This window comes from Falco peregrinus, chromosome 4 (genome assembly GCF_023634155.1).
Source record: "Falco peregrinus isolate bFalPer1 chromosome 4, bFalPer1.pri, whole genome shotgun sequence".
Classification (NCBI taxonomy): Eukaryota; Metazoa; Chordata; class Aves; order Falconiformes; family Falconidae; genus Falco; species Falco peregrinus.
In genome coordinates, this window is record NC_073724.1 from 50722051 (window position 1) to 50740197 (window position 18147).

The following is an 18147-nucleotide window of genomic DNA, read 5'->3' on the forward strand; positions in this document are numbered from 1 at the left end:
ACTGCCGCTTTTTGGATACCTGCCTCAGCGACCAGATCACCAATCTCAGCATCGTGCACTAACGTTTTCCTCTGCACCCTATTAAAAAAAAAACAAACAACAAAAAAAACCCCAAAAAACACAGAAGCACACACCCCCCGAAATCAAAAGCAACAACAACAAAAAAAAGCACCCCAAAACAAGCCCCAGAGATACGCCCAGCGGGGAGCTGCCTGGGCTCTCCGCCCGCACCCCGCGCTGCACCGCTCGGAGCCAGCCGCCGCCGCAGGGCGAACGGCCCGAACCGAACGCCGCCTCCCGGGCTCCCCCCGCCCGGCCCGCACCGCCCCGCGCCGGGTCCCGCTCCGCGCCGGGCACTGCGGGGCCGCCGCTGCCCTCCGCTGCCCTCCGCCCGCGCGCAGCCCCGGCCCGCCCGCACCCGCCCGCTCCGCTCCGCTCCGCCGCCCGCGCGCCGCGCTCCGGGCCGCGGGGGGGGTGGGGGGGTGGGGGGGCACCTGCCCGCCTGCGCCCGCTCCGCCGCCCCTTCCCTTCTCCCCTCGCGTCCCCGCGGCGCCCTCGGGCTCGCCCCCGCCCCGCCCGGCCGCCAAAGTTTCCCTCGGCCATGTGCGCGGCGCCGGGCGCAGCGGCGGCCGCTTCGGGGGGCTGCGGCCGGGGCTCCCCGCCGCCCCCCGCCGGCCCGGCCTGGCGCGGGAGCCCGGCGCTTACCAGCCGCCGGCGGGGGGACGAAGGCGAGGGGGCGGCGTTTGCCCGAAAGTTGCGGAGCGGCAGCGGGAGCGGAGCGGGAGCGGCGGCGCTGCCTCCCCGCCGCTGGCAGGCGCGGCCCCGCCGCAGCGCCGCCCCCGCTCGGAGCCCGCGGCCGGGAGCGCGGGGCGCGCCCGCTCCTCGGGGACCCCGGCGGGCACCCCCGGGGAGGGGCCGCGGCTCCGGGGCTCCCCGCACCAGCCTCCCGGGAGCAGCCCACCGTCCCCCCCGGGGCAGGGTCCCAGGCTCGGCCGTCCGGCACCGACCGTCCGCGGGGAGAGCCCCCGCCGCAGCCCGGCCGTGCAGGTGCCGTGTGACCGCGGGGCAGGGCCGTCCCCAGCGGCGGGAGAGGCTGGCCGGTGTGTGGACTGCTTGCACGGGCTCACGTATGCAGGCGTGCCCACACCCGCACTGCCACACATCCCTACATCCATACATCCGTACATCCGTACATCTGGGTCTGCGTTCCTTCTGTGTAGCCGAGGGATCCGACCTGAACCACTGTAACTCCTCAGGGCTGAAGCAGGGGTTTGTACCCTCCGCGTTAACCCTCTTCGTGCATCCTCACTATTAAACACCCACGGTTTCTAGCGGTACTCAACATTTCAGGAGACCTGCAAGAACTCGGAGGTTTTCTGGTGACTGTATGTAGTGGTATTCCAGAAAAATGGATGCACTGCTTCACAGCCTCAGTATCAGGAGCGTTACACTTGCTGTGTGTCCCAGTTGCACCTACTACATGCTGCTTGCGGGTCAGGAAGGATCGGTGCATTTTGACCTATCCAAAAGGTGACATGAGTGCTGCACAGTTCCAGTTCCCGGGGGCTCCTTGAGGTGCACGCAGGGTTTTGTAGCATGTGCATATCGCGTGTGATAAATACAATTTCAATATATACTGCTCCGACCGTCCTTCGAAATAATACTCCAAACTCGGTTATTAAATTATCAGATCTAACGAGGCAATGCCCGTCTTTCAGGCAACATTATGGATCAATGAAGCATTTGGTTTTTTCTATATCCATAGAAAAGCTCTATGAAATTAATCTCCCCACCGAAATCACTATCGGTTCTGTGGCCCGTTGCCACAGAGGGTGCTGCCGCGTGTGCCCCGGTCACGGTCTGCACGGTTTGAATTTTAAACCGGGTCCTTATGAGTGCAAACTTCCATATGGTTTTTTGCTATATGCGTTTTTTCAGCAAGGATTTATGATCTCAAACGCGGAGCCGATGTCATACATTGCTCCTCATCGCTCCTGAGTGACTTCGATGGGGACGGAGCCGCGTGTGGACGCCGCTGTGGGAGCGGCCCTGCTGGCGCCCCGGAGCAGCGGAGCATGGAGCCCGGAGCGCCGGCAGCTCCGCACCGCGGCTGCCTCGCCTGGGAGTGTTTAAATCGGGGTTTTTACCAGTGGCTTTGGTTCCCGGCATGAACTATTCATACCTCCGTGCAGGTGACGGTGTAAAATACGTGATCCTTACATTCTTTTACCCATGCGAGCGGCGGGGGCGCCGGCCCGGCGCTGCGGTGCGCGGTGCGCGGTCCGTGCCGCTGCTGGCCCCGGTGGCCGCTCCGGGCCCGCGAAGGGACAGGGCAGGAAAACGGAAAAGAAAAGCTTAAAGCACAGGAGCGGCCCAAGGGGGAGCGCCGCGCTCAGCCCAACTGGCGGTGCCCGGGCCGGACGAAAGGCCGCGCTCGCCCTGGAAGCCGCGGCCCTGCGCCCCCGCCGCGCTGCCCCCCGCGCTCCTGTCACCCGGGTGGGCGACCTCGCCGGGGGGGCCGCAGCGTGTGGCCGCCGCCGCCAGGGGGCAGCGCAGCTCCACGCAAGGCCGGCGGCGGGCGGCGGGCGGCGCGGGCAGGGCGCCCCGGAGCGGGCGGTGGCGCCCGCGGGCCGCGGCAGGCCCCGGGCCGGGCTGTGGGCCGGCGGGCTGTGGGGGACCGGGCAGGGCCCCGGGGGGAGCAGCGTGTACCGAAGGGGGCGCCCGGTGGGGCGGCGGGGGAGCCACCGCGTGCCGTGCGGTGCCTTCGGTGCGAGGAGGCCGAGGCGGGTGCTGGCAGCGCCCCTCGGGCGCGGCCAGTCGCTCCCCGCAGCAGCGCCGGGGCCGGTGCGCAGCCCGGCCGGTGAGCGGCAGCGGGTGCCGCCGAACCGGCGCAGTCTGCCGGCTGGGCACAGCTCATGGCACAGCGCGTGTGGAACACGCTGTTTGTAATGCAAAGGTATTGAGTCCCGGGCAAAGGTGCGCTCCCGAGAGCTGTCAGGCATTAGCTGGGTAGCATTCGGGGCCGGATCCCTGCAGGACGCAGCCTTGACCCGTGGGAGCGGAGTTACTACAAGCCACAGGGAAATCTTTGCTGTGGAGGCGGCAGCGTGGCGGTGTCCTCCGCTGTGCGTTTCCTCGGGCGCTGCCTTGCTCTGCGCGCTGACCCTGCCCGTGCGCCCGGCTGCCTCGCTCGGTCGGAAGGAGCCGGCCTACCCAGGGTCTGAGGCGGCCACATTTTATTGCAATCAAGGAAATATGTTGGTCGGTTGTTCTCTGTGCTGGTGTTTAGCAAAAGCCAACATAGCCGCTCCATACCGTGATTTCCTTTAATATTTGGGAGAAGCTTTGTGTGGTCCCTCTCTGACACCACTTCTCCCTGCTTCATTAAATACTGTTGCTTATTTGCAGAGATAAATTCAGTTAAGCCAGATCATCCTCTACATGGGACTGAAACAACAGGGCAGGCAAATCAGGCTGTGGTTTTTACCATGCACGCATGGGCACTTACACACTCAGCGCTCATTGGGAAACGCACACCAAGTCCTAACACCGTGACACTGGAAGATGGCCTGTTTCTACAGCAGCCAAAGGCAGTCTGTCACTGATCAAGCCATTCCTTCTTCTGCCAGAAAAGCTACAGAAAGCTCATGAGGTTGGGTGAAGGTGTGACGTGCTGTGGATATTGACCCAAGCGGTAGGCTCTTCAGAGGCATTCTCTTCTGCCAAAACATTTAACTTCTGACATCCAGGTGGAGAGGATTGCCTGTTTACTTGAAATCTCCTTTGGCCTCCTAGCTAAGACTCCACAAAAGGCAGAGCGTGGGATTTTGGTGATATAAATTCTTTTTCAACAGAGAGCAGCCTGAATTCATCAGTCACTGCAGGAATCCCTAATCGTCAGCTGACACCGACTCAGCCACTCTCAACACAGAGACTGGATCCAAACAAAGGGGGTAAAAGTCTCATTTCCACTCTCAGTATGTGTAGAGACCACAGTCAAGAGGCATCTACTCAGGCCTGGTGAGACACACGTGAAGTGCTGGGTCTGGCTCCAGGCTCCCCACTATGAGAGAGACATGAACACAGTGGAGAAAGTCCAGCAAAGGACTAAGAAGATTATTAAAGGATTGGAGAATCTCTCCTATGAGGAGAGGCTGAGAGAGCTGGGACTGTTCAGCCTGGAGAAGAGAAGGCTTAGGACAAGGGACAGTGGGTGAAAATTGGAAAACATGACATTCCATCTGAACACAAGAAAACATGTTTTTACTTTGAGGGTGGTCAAACACAGGGAACAGGTTTCCCAGAGAGGCTTTGAAATCCCCATCTGTGGAGATACTCAATATCTGAAAGGGAATGATCCTGGGAAACCCATTGCAGGTGACCCTGCTTGAGTGGGAAGTGGCTGATGTCCAGAGGTGCCCTGCAGCCTCAGCCATCCTGTAAGCCTGTAAGCTATGAAAACAGTGTCATCCTGTGACACCCTCTGTTACTTTCCCCAAACTATTTCACAACTGTACCTGGTAGTGAAATGATACAAACAACCTTGCTGATGTGAGAGGTATTAGAATCCAATAGACTTTGAAGCATTCGGTGTATTTCTCAATGATAAGGAGGGATATTAAAAGCCTCTTTTTTCCCCCTCATGCATGCCCATTCTACAATGCCATGGACACCCATAAAACATGACCAGTGCCCTGCATTTCACTTATCTGGCAGGCCATGCTGCAGACAGAGCTGCACTTAGGAGCTGGTGTTTTGGGGGGTTGTTTTGCACACTCCAGTGACAAGAGAGAGCTACTTAATGAAGCTTTGTGAAAGGCAGCTGGGGGCAGAGTAACATTGGGAAGGATCGATCAGAGACAGAGTTGGTCCCTTTTTGTGTGACACATGAGACATCAGTGGTGCCTCTGGGAGAGAGAGGCAGGTGACCACTTGCTCTGCCCCAGCAGAATTCCAGCTGGCTGTGAAAATGTTTTTAGCAAGTGAAACTGAGGCTTCTGCATGCTGTTTCTTACGATTTCCAAATCTGCAGGTTCAAAGGTCCAAAAACTTCATCTGAAGTTAATCCTGAGCAGGTTGCTTTCTGCACACGTTCAGTTTAGAAACGAATGGAAGGCTGCATTTTCTGTTTGGCAGCTCATCCTATCTGTTATGGGCAACCTACATTTCAGTCCTATTCCACACATTAGACTAGCAGTTGAGTGAACATTGAGGGTATGCCTGAACACTACTGTCATGGATTTATAGCATGCCCTAAGCTTCAGTGTTTATTCATTCTAGGCACCTTACAGAGGTCCCTACTCTACAATGAGAGCCTTGGGTGCTGGCAGCCCTGTTTTCCCAAAGTGGCTGGCATGAAATTTAAATTATTTTGGACCTGTATTAGACACATTGCCCCATTAGACCAAAGTAATTATATCTAGAGATACCTCTCCCACCCAAAGGAATGGAGAACATTTCTGACATTTTTCAAGCCATCGTAAATTTATAAATCCTTGGATTAGAGTATTAAAGCAAAGTTTGTCTGTTACGTATAACGACGTCCCTGTCTTTCTGCACCCACGTAAGGGGCTCCATCTTTTTTCCCTAAAGCCACATTGTCTGTCTCGTACTTACAATTCCCTTCTCTCCTATAGATCCTATCCTCCCTACAGGTTAACCCAGCTGGTCCAGATTTACACAGTTTAAATCCCACCTATGTGGCTGAGTGGAACTGTTGAAAGCCTAGCACTGGTTGGTGAGGAGCACAGGGCAGGGTCAGTGGTGAGGTTCAGGCCTGGCACTGTCCTTGCAGTGCCTTTGCAGGGAAATGTTACGCACAGTTGGGTTTTGACAGTTCACTCACATCTGTTCAGCTTTTCCTGTGACCTGGAAAAGAGAGAATTTCTTTTACAGCTGTGGATAGCAATGCGAAGTCAGAGCGTGGGGTCAAACCTGTTCACAGGTGTTTTTCCCAGGAAGAACTGAGGTTTTATTCACATCCTTGCCAGGTTCAGATGTGCAATCTCCCTGTTCCTGCAGAGTCTACCAAAGTCTCCCCTTGAGATACAAACCATGAAAGCTAAAGGGATTTACTATGTGTCCTGAACTGCTAGTTCAGGGTCTTAGATTCAGGAGGTGGAAGGAGCTACCTAGCAGCAGTCCCTCCTGCATCACACAGTCCACACATTTCCATAGCACTACAAACTGTGACTCTCTGGTTTGCTTTTCTCTTGCTTTGTGAGAATACAGGCTGGTTTTTCTGGGTATCGACAAACGCTACAACAGGTCACCTCCTCCGTGACTGTTATATCCCATAAACAAGTGCCTGCTGTTAATTCACCTTGAATCTGCCCCTGGTTTCTTCTCTTGTTGGCACGGTGTTCTTGGGAGAGATAAGGTTATGGACTAGTGAGATTGGCATTGTGGGCAGAAGGAGATTTGAAATAAAGGTGTCACCCCATCAAAGTTTATAACCTGAAGATCTCTTAGATTTAACATCCTGGGCAAAATTAACAAATTGATTTAACGTACTTATATGGACATAGCGGATACAGATGTGAAATTCACATTTTGCCCACATCTGAGCTGGACCAATTACAGGTTCGCTGCTTTGCAACCACAGACATTATGCTAATAGTATGGGAATGGCAGTGCAAAGAGAGGTATTTGAGGTTTTTCTTAGCAGGCCTAGTGAGAAGCAGATGTATTCAGAAGACAGTCAGTAAACAGAAGAACACTTTGTCTTCCCAGTCTGTGTGCTGACTCAGTGGTGGCAGTCATTGTGTCCTGACGTTCCCAGGTGATTGCCTGTGGATCTTCCAGTTCTCCAGAATTTAACTTAGAAACAGGAAAAATATATAAACTATACTTTTGCACAAAAAGAAATTATAATGGAAAATATGAATAAATGTTCTCTAAATATGTAAGATACTTGTAACTAATGTGTTCAAGTAGATGTCACTAAATACTGGTGATAGATGCTTACATTTTCTGTGTGAACTTAGGGTTTTTTTGCTGCATACACTTGAGCATCAACTCAGAAAATGTCTGAAATGGCATTTTATGATCCTATCTTATGAAATACCTTAATTTCTTCAAAATGGATGAATTTACTGGTTAGTATTTTAGCTAGCTAGAGTAGCAGTTATATCTTTATTTGAAAAATAATGGGTCATTTAGGTAGCATTCTATATGACCTTTAAGGACTTAGTCCTCCTGTTTAGTGATTCAGCTGCATCTTTTCTGTAAGTAGCTGTGACACTGCACAGTGCACTCCATGTGAGGACTGGGAACACCTTTTATGATACAGTTGAGCAAAAAACCAACTTACTCTGTATTCTGAAGCATCTAAGTAAGAAAACATTTTGTGGAGAAAAACCATAATGATCCAGTTTCATACACATGATTCATGAAGATTAATCAGGCTTAAACTAGAGCATATGAGTTCTGCATCAGTATTCAAGGGTTTATGCATATGCTACTGTACATGTAATTCCTTCATAACAGGAAGGAGAGAAAAACCTTGGAAGGAACAACATTGAACTAAGATGGAAGGATCAATGCTGATAAATTCTTTTTTAAGTATATATTCAAATGTTCATAATGTGTGGAAGGTGAGTGTACTCATGGACAATACAGGAATATAGTAACCTAATGTACTTAGTGATGCTAAGAACAGAGTATTTGAAGTAGAGAAATCAGTTAAATACACAAAAGATGTACCAAAATCTATTTGGTAGTACATCTCTGAATTTTATTGTACATACATATGTATGTATCTCTCTCTCTCATATTTAGGTTATAAGCTATAAATCTTTATGGCTATTGATACATGTCTGTACATATCAAATCTACCTGTCAACTGGGTTTTGGCTGTATAATTGCTAAGATAAGATTGGATTAGCATGTTTTAAGCTGTTGTCATGAACTCTGGTCTTTTTTGGCTGCTATAGTTTCCGTATTTACTGCATTTCTCTGTGGTGTTTATGTGTGCACTGGGCATACTGACAGAACTCATTATTTCTGTTCCTGATCAACACAGGTAACTGTCAAAGATACCAACAGATACTAGCTTTCATTTTCATGGAATTCCATATAAGTTTTGAAGTCACCCAGTAATGATTCATTATAATAATTAGCTGCTGCTACAAAAAAATACATTAATGCATACCATTTGGAAAGCTGTAGACACAACTTACATTTATTTTAGGATTCGCAATATACTGATTTTCAGGCTGAATTTATTGGCAAGGGTTAGGTGGGAATAAATGTTCTTGGTAGTTCCAAATCCCATTAAATGTGACTTCTGTTATATAGATTCAAGTACTATAATTAATAAAATTTCAAGAAAAGATTTTTTAAATTGTTTGATCTATAATTAACACTTACAGAAATTGGACAGGGCTATTAAAAAAAAAAGAAAAAAACCATCTAAATGCCTTGTTTTGGAAAAGATATTGATGGAGATTTCACAATGATGTATATATAATACTATGGGATGCTAAATATTAACGATTGAAATATAGAAGTATATATATACCACACCAGTGCAGGTGATGCCAGTCCTACAGCTTTGTGTGAACTTTGTCAGTATCAGTGCAGTAGAATTCAGAAAGATAAAAATAATAACATATATTATGTATAACAGTCAACAAGCCAGATCTTCATGTAGTATAAATTGACTAAGTGAAGAGCAGTGGAACTACACACATACCTCAGCTGAGGTTATGCCTCCAGTGTGACCCAGTAATTATGGTTCAGTCAAGGAGTGTTTGAATCTGAAGAATGAGATTTAGCACAAATATTAAGTAGGGGCATTTTTTTTTCTTTTTGGTAAATAATCTATTAAATGAAAAATGCAGGCGGCTTGCTCACAAAACAACTGCAAAGTAGGCTAAAATGTGCCCATTTGTATTAGTCAATGGAAAAAAAGTAAAGTAAAAAAACAGAAATACTGAGCACCTTGGCTTCAATATTTCTAAAAAAGTCAATAGGATGGAAGAGGAGGATATCATTGCAGAAACAGTTAAGAACAGCTGTGAGGAATCATCATACAACCTGTGCTTTGGATATTCCCTTTGGCTGCGAGAAACGCAGATTAACTCTTTGCTATGGGCAGCCATTATCTTTTTGGAAACAGGGAATTTTATGGATTCTCTTTGTTCTCTCCTCATAAACTGTTCCATTTTTACAGAACTGAGTGTTCAGTAGGCCAGCTGTCAGTGGAGATGAATACCTGTGTGCCAGCCCTTGCCAAGGAAAGCTTTGCCTGGAGGGAAGGAAAGCACCCTACTTCCAAGCTGCATATTTAGGGTGTAGCAGATTCAAGTTCAGTCCCAGGTGCAGAGTGTTTTCCTTGACTACTTGTTCTGTAGTTTTTGAAGGAAGCAAATGAACTGGAGGGATAGCAAGGCACCCTCTTTCCAGGTCCCCAGGCTGCACACTTCCTGTGTCCTTCTTTAAAGCCCACAACTCCATTGGCTGCACATTTTGGAGAAACAGGAGTGCTTGCATAAATGAGCTAAGCTGGATTTATCACTACGCCTTTCACCTTCAGCAACTGAAAACCAGTGGATTAGTTTCAAATCTAGGGCTGTGTGCTTGAAGGGATCTGGATTGTGTACAAGAAACTTTACCTGCTTGTCTAAACACATCACTTGTGGATGCAGAGAGCGAATACCCATGTTAAATTTTAGCAGCCAAGGAGTGGGAACGGTCAATGAACATAGCATCTCAGGTGCACAGAAGAGGATCAAAAGAATAGCTTCAAAGAGAAAAAATGTGACTTAAATAAAATATGACTGCTGGAATGGTTGCAGTTTGATCTACTGGTGTTTTCCCAGCTTACTAAAAAGAACAAAACAAGAGCCATCAAATGTTAATCAGATGTTATTTGTGTGGAGAGCTCTGGGGCAGAATCCTGGGTATGCTCAAGACAGCAGGGGGGAATGGGTTTCAAGTGAATAATACAAAAAAAGAGAACTTAAGCATGTCAGTTAGTTTTCCACTCTAAATGTGTTCCATCATTAAGTGCTATTTCATTGAAATCAGATTTATAGTGCTTTTATCGCATCTTTTTGAGTTCCAGCATCTACACCACAGAAGAGTAAATTACCCGTCCTGGAACTACCAACACCCCAGTAGCTAAGGCTTTCACCCAGATAGGTGAACCAGGTTCAAGACCTTTCTGTAAACACTGGACTCAAGTATTAGTCTCTTAATGTAATGATAAACCCAATATTCTGGCAGCTGACTATTAACTGTGTGTCTTATTTTAGGGATGACCAACTTGGGGTGCCCAAGGCTTATAGAGCACTTGCAGTGGCAGACCAAGTCGGTGAGAGCTGTGGTTTCTCAGCACCTCTGACTGCAAGGCAGTGCAGTCTCAAGTAATGTGCACAGGATTTCAAGCCATGAATTTTAATCCTTGCTCTGCCACTAATTCACTGTGTAGCTCTAGGCAAGTCCCTATCTCTTCAGCTGTAAAATGGGAATAATAATAATAATCGTTTCCTATCTTTCGGCAGCGATAAATTCATCTGTGTTCTTGAGGCATGCAAATACTACAGTGATGAGTGGCCCAGAAAATGCCATGAAAAATGAATAATTCCATATTTACTTCAGGCTTTGGGTGTGCAGTAAATAAGGCACTTCTAACTGGCTGGTGAAGGTTACTATTCTAAGTAGCTGCTTATTCAGTAGGTGCTGTGTAATCGGTACCTCCTTACCCAGTGTAATGAATGAAAAAGGGTTCTTGGGGAAAAAACAGGGAGGCAAAGACGTTTCTAGAAAAATCTTAATACCGGTTTACAGGAAAGCAGAGTTAGGATTTCATTGTCCATTTAGTTTCTAGCATTCTTCAACACTAAAGCACTTGATTTTGGCAGCTATCATAATGTCCTTCTAAGACAGTTGTCCTCTATGCAGGTTCATGATTAGGTCTGTAACCTGCACCCTTCCTGCCATAAGAGGTTTACTCAAAAACAGTATTTTGACTGTGTATGTGTATCCATTCTTCATGTGCAATTATTTCTGTCTGAAATCCAGGAAAACCAAATCTGTCCTCTTTTTATTATTTTTTTTTAAAGTCTGTTCTGATCACACTGTCACATTCCCATTCTCGTATTGCATTTTTCTGGGTTCTCAGATTAGTTGCGGGGCAGATGATCTGTTCCATTTGTTATAGACTCTCTGTTTACAAATAAAATTTCCCCAAAAGGCTCCTCTTCTAACAAATAAGACTTTTGCTATTGAAAATAGCAAGGAAAAACATGTACATAGTGGTATGCTAACACTTCAATTCAAACTTTATAAGAGTAGTAGGAGCATGTTTATCCTGCAATTTAACTGCTTATTAGACCATTGCTATCACATCTGTTAAAAGCATGTGCAATCCACAAAACAAGCTGCCAAATGTCCCTTTACAATTACATTGTTCAGAGATCTGTATTGTCATTCTCTATTTTGTATTTGTGTATACGATGTGTCAGTGCAGCAGTCCCCTGACAGGACTCATTTGAGTATAGTTGGAGTCATGTTTACTTTTCTGCACACAAGGAGATCTAAGCTCTGCTGAGACAGATTATGCACAGATTTGTTGATCTAATCTCCACCCCATTTGGTGATGCTAGTTTTAAAATTAGGACATATCAAATTAGAATTGTGATATTTGAAGTAGTCTTGACATAAAAGGGAATCATCCACTGCATAGTACTCACAGCCTTTCAATGTGTCTAATAAAGAAGCATGTTTTATTGTCATCTAACATGACACATTTCTAGACATTTACTTGATATTCTTATCTGTGCTGAGATCTGTTTGAGATAATAAGAATCTGTTGCATAAAACAAAGCACAGAATATTATAAAACTATAGCATTTTTTTGTGCTACTTACATTGAGAACCTTTATGAGCAAGTATTTTGGAGCAAATTATTTCCAGATATGTCTCTTTATAGGCCCTGACCTTATGAACTGCACACATGATTCATTCTGGGCATGTGAATTCGTTGCAACTGAACCCATATGCAAAGTTATCACAGTGATTAACTCAGTATAAAAATGTTTGCAACACTCTGTCTTTTAGGGTTTTACTTTTCACTTACAAATGGTGCTACCAGCTATGAGCAGGATACAAACAATAGGCACAGAATTATTGTCAGGGATGGCTGTTACCTCTAGTCACTTATGAATTAAACATCTGCTGTCTCACACCAAAACCATTATAAAAATAGTTTGCATATGAAAAGAATTACTGTAAAAGAGATTTCAGTGAAGAAATCTTCAGCTTGTTGTGAACACAGCAGCCTTGCTGCTCAGTAGAAGTTTGCCAGAAGTACATCACCCTTTGGATTGTTGTCTGACAGAATCTGATGGCCTAAATTTCATCTAGTATCTTTTGCTTAATGTTTCTCATTGGCTAGTTTTACATCCTCAGAGGCACCTAGATATTAGAAAACATAGGAAAGTAAGTAGAACGTGGATTATCCAAATGTGAGTTTTCATGTAGGCTGCCCCATAGAAGAGAAGCTGATCAAAAATGTCTGTCCCTTTTTCTTTAACCACTGATGAGGTCACTGGAAAAAAGTCTCCTACCATGATCTTCCACAAAAACTGTGGTCACTAAAATAACGCTGCTATTGAGAGGTAGGAGATTAACAGAATTGCAACAAGCAGAATTTCTGCAGGGACCACGCTAAGTATAAAGAATTCAGTGCTAGAATATATTGAAATGATTGTAACCTGGTTGTACTTGGAGTGAAATGTAAAACTCTCATCTTCCTGGAATAGCACCCTGATGCTTGTAATCAAAACCAATTTGAAACAGTGATGTCTGTTTCTTGGTGTCAGGGAAAGAGATTAAGGGGAAGGAGAGATCACTGTCATCTTTCATATCACAGAATGTACTTTGAAAAGCTCAAATGGAGGAAGAATGTACCATCTACCCCCACTCCAGGACCAGTTGTAATGTAGAGATGTGAGCCAGCACCACAAGCAAAGTTATAATAAGAATGATGCCTAAATTCAACAAAATCTGTGGCGGCAAGCAGCAACTATGCAATTGTGGCTTATGTAACCCAGCTCTGACTGCACGCAGGTTTACATTTTAAAGACGATAATTTGCTGTGGAAAGGAGCTGATGCTGTAAGTTTTGCTGTGGAAATGTTTTTGTTGAGATTCATGGAGAGAGCTGAGCATGTTTGGGAGGCCAGACTCAGGTGACAGCATGGAAACCTGAGCAATGCTCCATATAATATAAAACATCTGAATCTTTCAGAAGATTTCCTATCTTTTATTAGAAAAAAAATAACAAAGCCTTCCCTGCCATTCTCTCTATTGTATGTAGGCACTCCATGATATTGGTAAATTTGCTAATGCGGGTAATTTCATTTCAGTCTTATTTTTAATTATTATTTTCATCCCAAACTTTCCTTGTGTCTATTTCCCCAGTGGCTAAAAGATTAATGATTAACCTTCCATTAGGGAGAAGCAGGAGGAACAGGAAGATGGCTTCAGCATTATTTATTTATTATTCTTTTTCTTAGCCGGAAATTGAATTATCTACTCCCCGTTAAAGACACTTCTAATGAAAATGTCAGTTACCATGAACTAACAGTTCTTTAATAGTAGCAGTACACAACAGCTGGCTAGTAGAGCAGAATAGGAGAGGTAAAAAAGAAAAGCCAGATGTAGAACTGTGCACATTCACACATGGAAATAGATAAGCACCTTACAAGAACACATGAAGTAATCCTCAGTGCACCCTGCAATGTAGTCAAATATTTCTCAGTGACATGCCTGAGGGACAGGACACCATCTGGAAGGACCTGGACAAACTTGAGAAGTAGGCTCATGTGAACCTCATGAGGCTTAACAAGGCCAAGTGCAAGGTCCTCCACATGGGTCAGGGCAGTCCCCAGTATCAGTACTGGCTGGGGGATTAAGGAATTGAGAGAAAAGGACTTGGGGTTACTGGTGGATGAAAAGCCGGGCATGAGCAGGCAATGTGTGCTCACAGCCCAGAAAGCCAACCGCATCCTGGGGTGGCCAGCAGGTCGAGGGAGGTGATTCTGCCCCTCTGCTCTGCTCTGGTGAGACCCCACCTGCAGTGCTGCATCCAGCTCTGCGGCCCCCAGCGCAGGAAAAGCACGGACCTCTTGGAGCAGGACCAGAGAAGGGCCACAAAAGTGATCAGAGAGCTGGAAGACCTCTTCTGTGAGGAAAGGCTGAGAGAGTTGGGGCTGTTTAGCCTGGAGAAGAGAAGGCTCCAGGGTGACCTGATTGCGGCCTTTCAGTATTGAAAGGGGTCTTATAAGAAAGATGGGGACAAACTTCTTAGCAGCACCTGTTGTGATAGAACAAGCGGTAATGGTTTTACTAAATGAGGGTAGGTTCAGACTAGCTATAATGAAGAGATTTTTTACAATGAGGGTAGTGAAACACTGGCACAGGTTGCCCAGGATGTGGCAGATGCTCCATGCCTGGAAGCATTCAAGGTCAGGTTGGATGGGGCTTTGAGCAACCTGGTCTAGTTGAAGATGCCCCTGCTCATCACAGGAGGGTTGGACTAGATGACCTTTAAAGGTCCCTTCCAATTCATTGTATGATTCTGTGAGTCTATAGGAAGGAAATATTAACAAGGATAGCTGTGCCATTTGATAGGGCACAAAATTTAAATTGTCTGTCCTAGTAGTTAGATAAATGCTTTTCTTGGTAAAATCTTCTGAATATACTAGTGAATATATGACATAAAACCTCTAGAATATCCCATGTTGCTCATGTTATAAAGTTTTCCTATTACCTAATTTTAAGGAAAATTACCTAGATCCCATATCAGATGGTACATCAGAGTCTTCAAAGATCATTGGGGTTCTCCGCAGTTCGGGCTAACCAACTTATTATGGTAGTTGGTAGATGCTGCTATCCAGCACCACAGTATGGTGGGGTTCTTTCAAAAGGAGGAACAAAGTAAATTTGTCCATCCATTGAATTCATTAGCAAAATGGCTCTCGTACCCATGCTAAGCCATCATTCAGTCTCTTCTGTGTTGGCTTTCAAGAAGTCTGGACTTACGCAGATTTTTTTGGTCTCTCCTAACTCTCTAAGCTGCACAGATGAAATAGACTTGCACGCAATTCTCTTTCAGTTGGGATATCACCAGCTCCCTGTGCTCTCTTATCCCAGCTCCCTGCGCAGGAGCCACCGGAGTGCTCAAGCAGTTCCCTTTCTTCTCGCCTGAGTTTTCTGTATCTTCATACCTCAGCACCCTTCTAATCACTGAAGCTTTAGGCAGCAGCTCAGGTCTGAGTTACAGCTCAGAGGTGGGGTGCAGCAGAGGAGTTGTGCCCTGGCATTCAATACTTTTTAGAGAACGAGAAGAGAAGATTTAGGGCCCCCAGATTCAGCAATGCACCCCATAGCGTTACACAGGCTCACAGCTTTCTGGGCTTAGGGGACAGTATTAGGACACCTGTCAGTATGCTCCGGGGTATTCTTTGACTATCAACAGATGAAGTCACATCAAATTTAAAAATGGTGCCACCCTCATGTGGATAAAGTCCTAAATACTCTGGGTTTATCATAGTCGATATCACAGTTTATCACAGTTTTAGCACAGCTGATGGGAATCTCAAATGCTTTTATTCATCTGCAAGCATCCATAGGAGATACTTCCTAAGGGAAATTTTTTCCTAAAGCTAGCCAGCCCTTGGCATAAGAAGGATGACTACAACACGTGAGGGGTGTTTGTGTGTGGGGGGGCACACACATCCCTGTGTCATGCATTTTATTGCAGGCTGCGACTGCATTGCACTCCCATTCCTGGTCTATCAACCATCCTCCAAGGTGGGAAAATCAAAACTATTCATCTTCCACCCTGGCCAAACCCCCAGAAGAGGGCACGCTGTATGCCTGAGAAGGTGCAGCATCTGGCACGTCTGCTGTGCCTGATGGAGCTCCTGAGCTCCCAGCGGGCGGTGCAGCTTGCCATAACCTCCAGAGTAGGCATGTTTGTATGAGACACAATCTGGCTCACAGTTTCATATAATCCCCTTAATTTAGCAGAAAAATAAAGAGTAAGTTGTTTCTTAGAACAATGTTTTCTTTTCCTAATGATTATTGCTTTTTAATTATTGTTCTAAGTGAATTGTATGCATAAGTGTCAATGAAAACAGATTAGAAAGAAATATGACTAAAAAAATTGATTTATGTTACAAGAGCTAGATTAATCTTTCCAGGAGGGAAACTGGAAAAGGCACCAGATCATATCACACTGAAATGCAGAAGCTGTCAGCTCCATCAGTTCCTCTTTCAGTCTAACATCAATTATAGTGGACTTGTAGCAATTTCATTTAATACTGAAAGGATTCTGTTAAGGAGGGAATGAAGGTTGACAAAGTATGTGTTTTATTCAATTTGCTACCATTTTAAAGAATGAGGTTTTAAGCTTTCTGAAAGTTATTAGATTGTATGCATTGAATGAAAAGCAAGAAAATTTGTAAAGCATAACATGGCATTGATTTCTAAAGCGAGAAGGAAATTCGGTCTAAAGTTCAGTGAACTACGGCTTATTTTCATTATAGACATCTACTGAGAGATTCTGTGAAGGTTTAAAACTGCTGGTAAACGTACAGACACCTAGTGAAAAGGCAGATCTGTACAGTTACAAGCGCAGGAACGGGAACACTTTATCAGCCCAAAACATACTATTCAGTGATTCCCCATCGAAATTTAGAGAAGGTGAGTAAGAACAGGGCAAGTACTTACAAGGCCACCACAAGTGAGGGCAGGTCCCTTGTGCCTAGCAGCAAGGAAGGTCTGGGAAGGCTGCAGGAGGGTCTGGCCTCACAGTCCCTCCCACTGTGGAACCAGTCCCTTCTGGGTCTCCATCACATTCCCACTCTGCCTGAGTCCACAGGCTGAAATTTTAAGGGGCTTGGAAGGGTGAAAGGAAAAAAAAAAATTGGCAGGTGGTTTGGGAGTACTGAGAAACTTTCTGGTGGTAGAGGAATTAGTGTCTCTTTTGCTCAAGGGCCAAAATTGCATTCCCTGGCACCCGGCACCTGGCTCAGTGGGAAGTTAACTCCTCCGTAACTCCCAGGTTCCAGGAATCTGCACTGTAGAGTTAAAAGTTAATCTATATTTAATCATACATACTAAATCTATAATCAAGAGTTATGCATTCCAAAATGAAGGATATTACTATGTCTGAAATACTGTAAATGGATGTCTAATTGACTTATTTTGTCTAAAGCACTGTTGAACGTGGAGATGCTTTCGATAGGGGAAAATACCACTTATGTTTCCTAGAAGTTAAAACAAATTACTGGGTGTTAGGAGACTAACATTCTTTTCCCTATCTGCCAGGGAAACTTTATAACAAGGATTCATATCATGACATTGATAAATGATTTAATTCCATAGAGTTTGCCCCATATTCCTCAAGTGGGATTTTTAAATGGAGATGATTAACCTCTCCTCTCTGAGGTTTCAGATGCCCAAATTTTACATTGTCTAATATATGTCTATGTCTAATATATGTCTAAAATATGTCTAATATATACACAACACTTCAGAACTTTGAAAGAAAAACAACAAATATAGCTAAAAATTATATTAGAGCTTTTTAGCCAGTTTGCATACATAGTACAACTTATAAAGATGATGATGAACAAAGCCAGGCAATTTGGAGGTTCTAGTGGATGAATACACACCGAATGAATATGAATAAATAAGGGGGCATGAATGGACATTTTCTGTTGTTGTTTACTGGTGATAGAAAAGAATTCCAGTCTTACCCAAATCTTTATAAAATTCTTGATAAGCTGAGGTGTTGAAACATGTGCTTTGGATTTCAGCAGTCTTTTTTTCAGTCTTAAGTATGTCACAATATTTTAAAATAAACATGGAGGGAATTTTGAAACATGCCACGAATAAAATACCTAAACCATTTCATTCTTAAAAAGTCAATGTTTTCTTTTTTAGCAAAGTCAAAAGGAGAGCTGAGAGTATTCCAGTGTCACTGGATGTTCATTTTGCATTTAAAAAAAATAATGTTTTAGGCACTAAAGTTCCACCCAGTCCTGTTAAAAGAACTGAATTAGAATAAAGCACAACTGCAACAGATGGCGGATGTTCCAGTATATTCAAGACAGTTTAAGTGTACATA

The 18147-nt window shown here is 45.4% G+C and overlaps 2 protein-coding genes across 4 annotated transcripts in view; one reads left to right on the forward strand and one right to left on the reverse strand.

The window, feature by feature from the left end:
• GABRA5 (gamma-aminobutyric acid type A receptor subunit alpha5) overlaps positions 1–1420 on the reverse strand; it is a 60020-nt gene extending 58600 nt beyond the window's left edge. Inside the window, exons 1-2 of one of the 3 annotated variants that reach the window (XM_055802680.1) lie at positions 706–1420; positions 24–78 (exon numbers count right to left, since the gene is read on the reverse strand). The gene's annotated coding sequence lies outside the window, so the exon portion shown is untranslated. Of the gene's footprint in view, positions 1–19; positions 79–705 lie in introns of all 3 variants that reach the window. The other 2 variants (XM_055802679.1, XM_055802678.1) reach the window with 2 other exon arrangements.
• Positions 1–18147, forward strand: part of GABRB3 (gamma-aminobutyric acid type A receptor subunit beta3) — a 199909-nt gene that overhangs the window by 50698 nt on the left and 131064 nt on the right. The gene's annotated exons all lie outside the window — the stretch shown is intronic.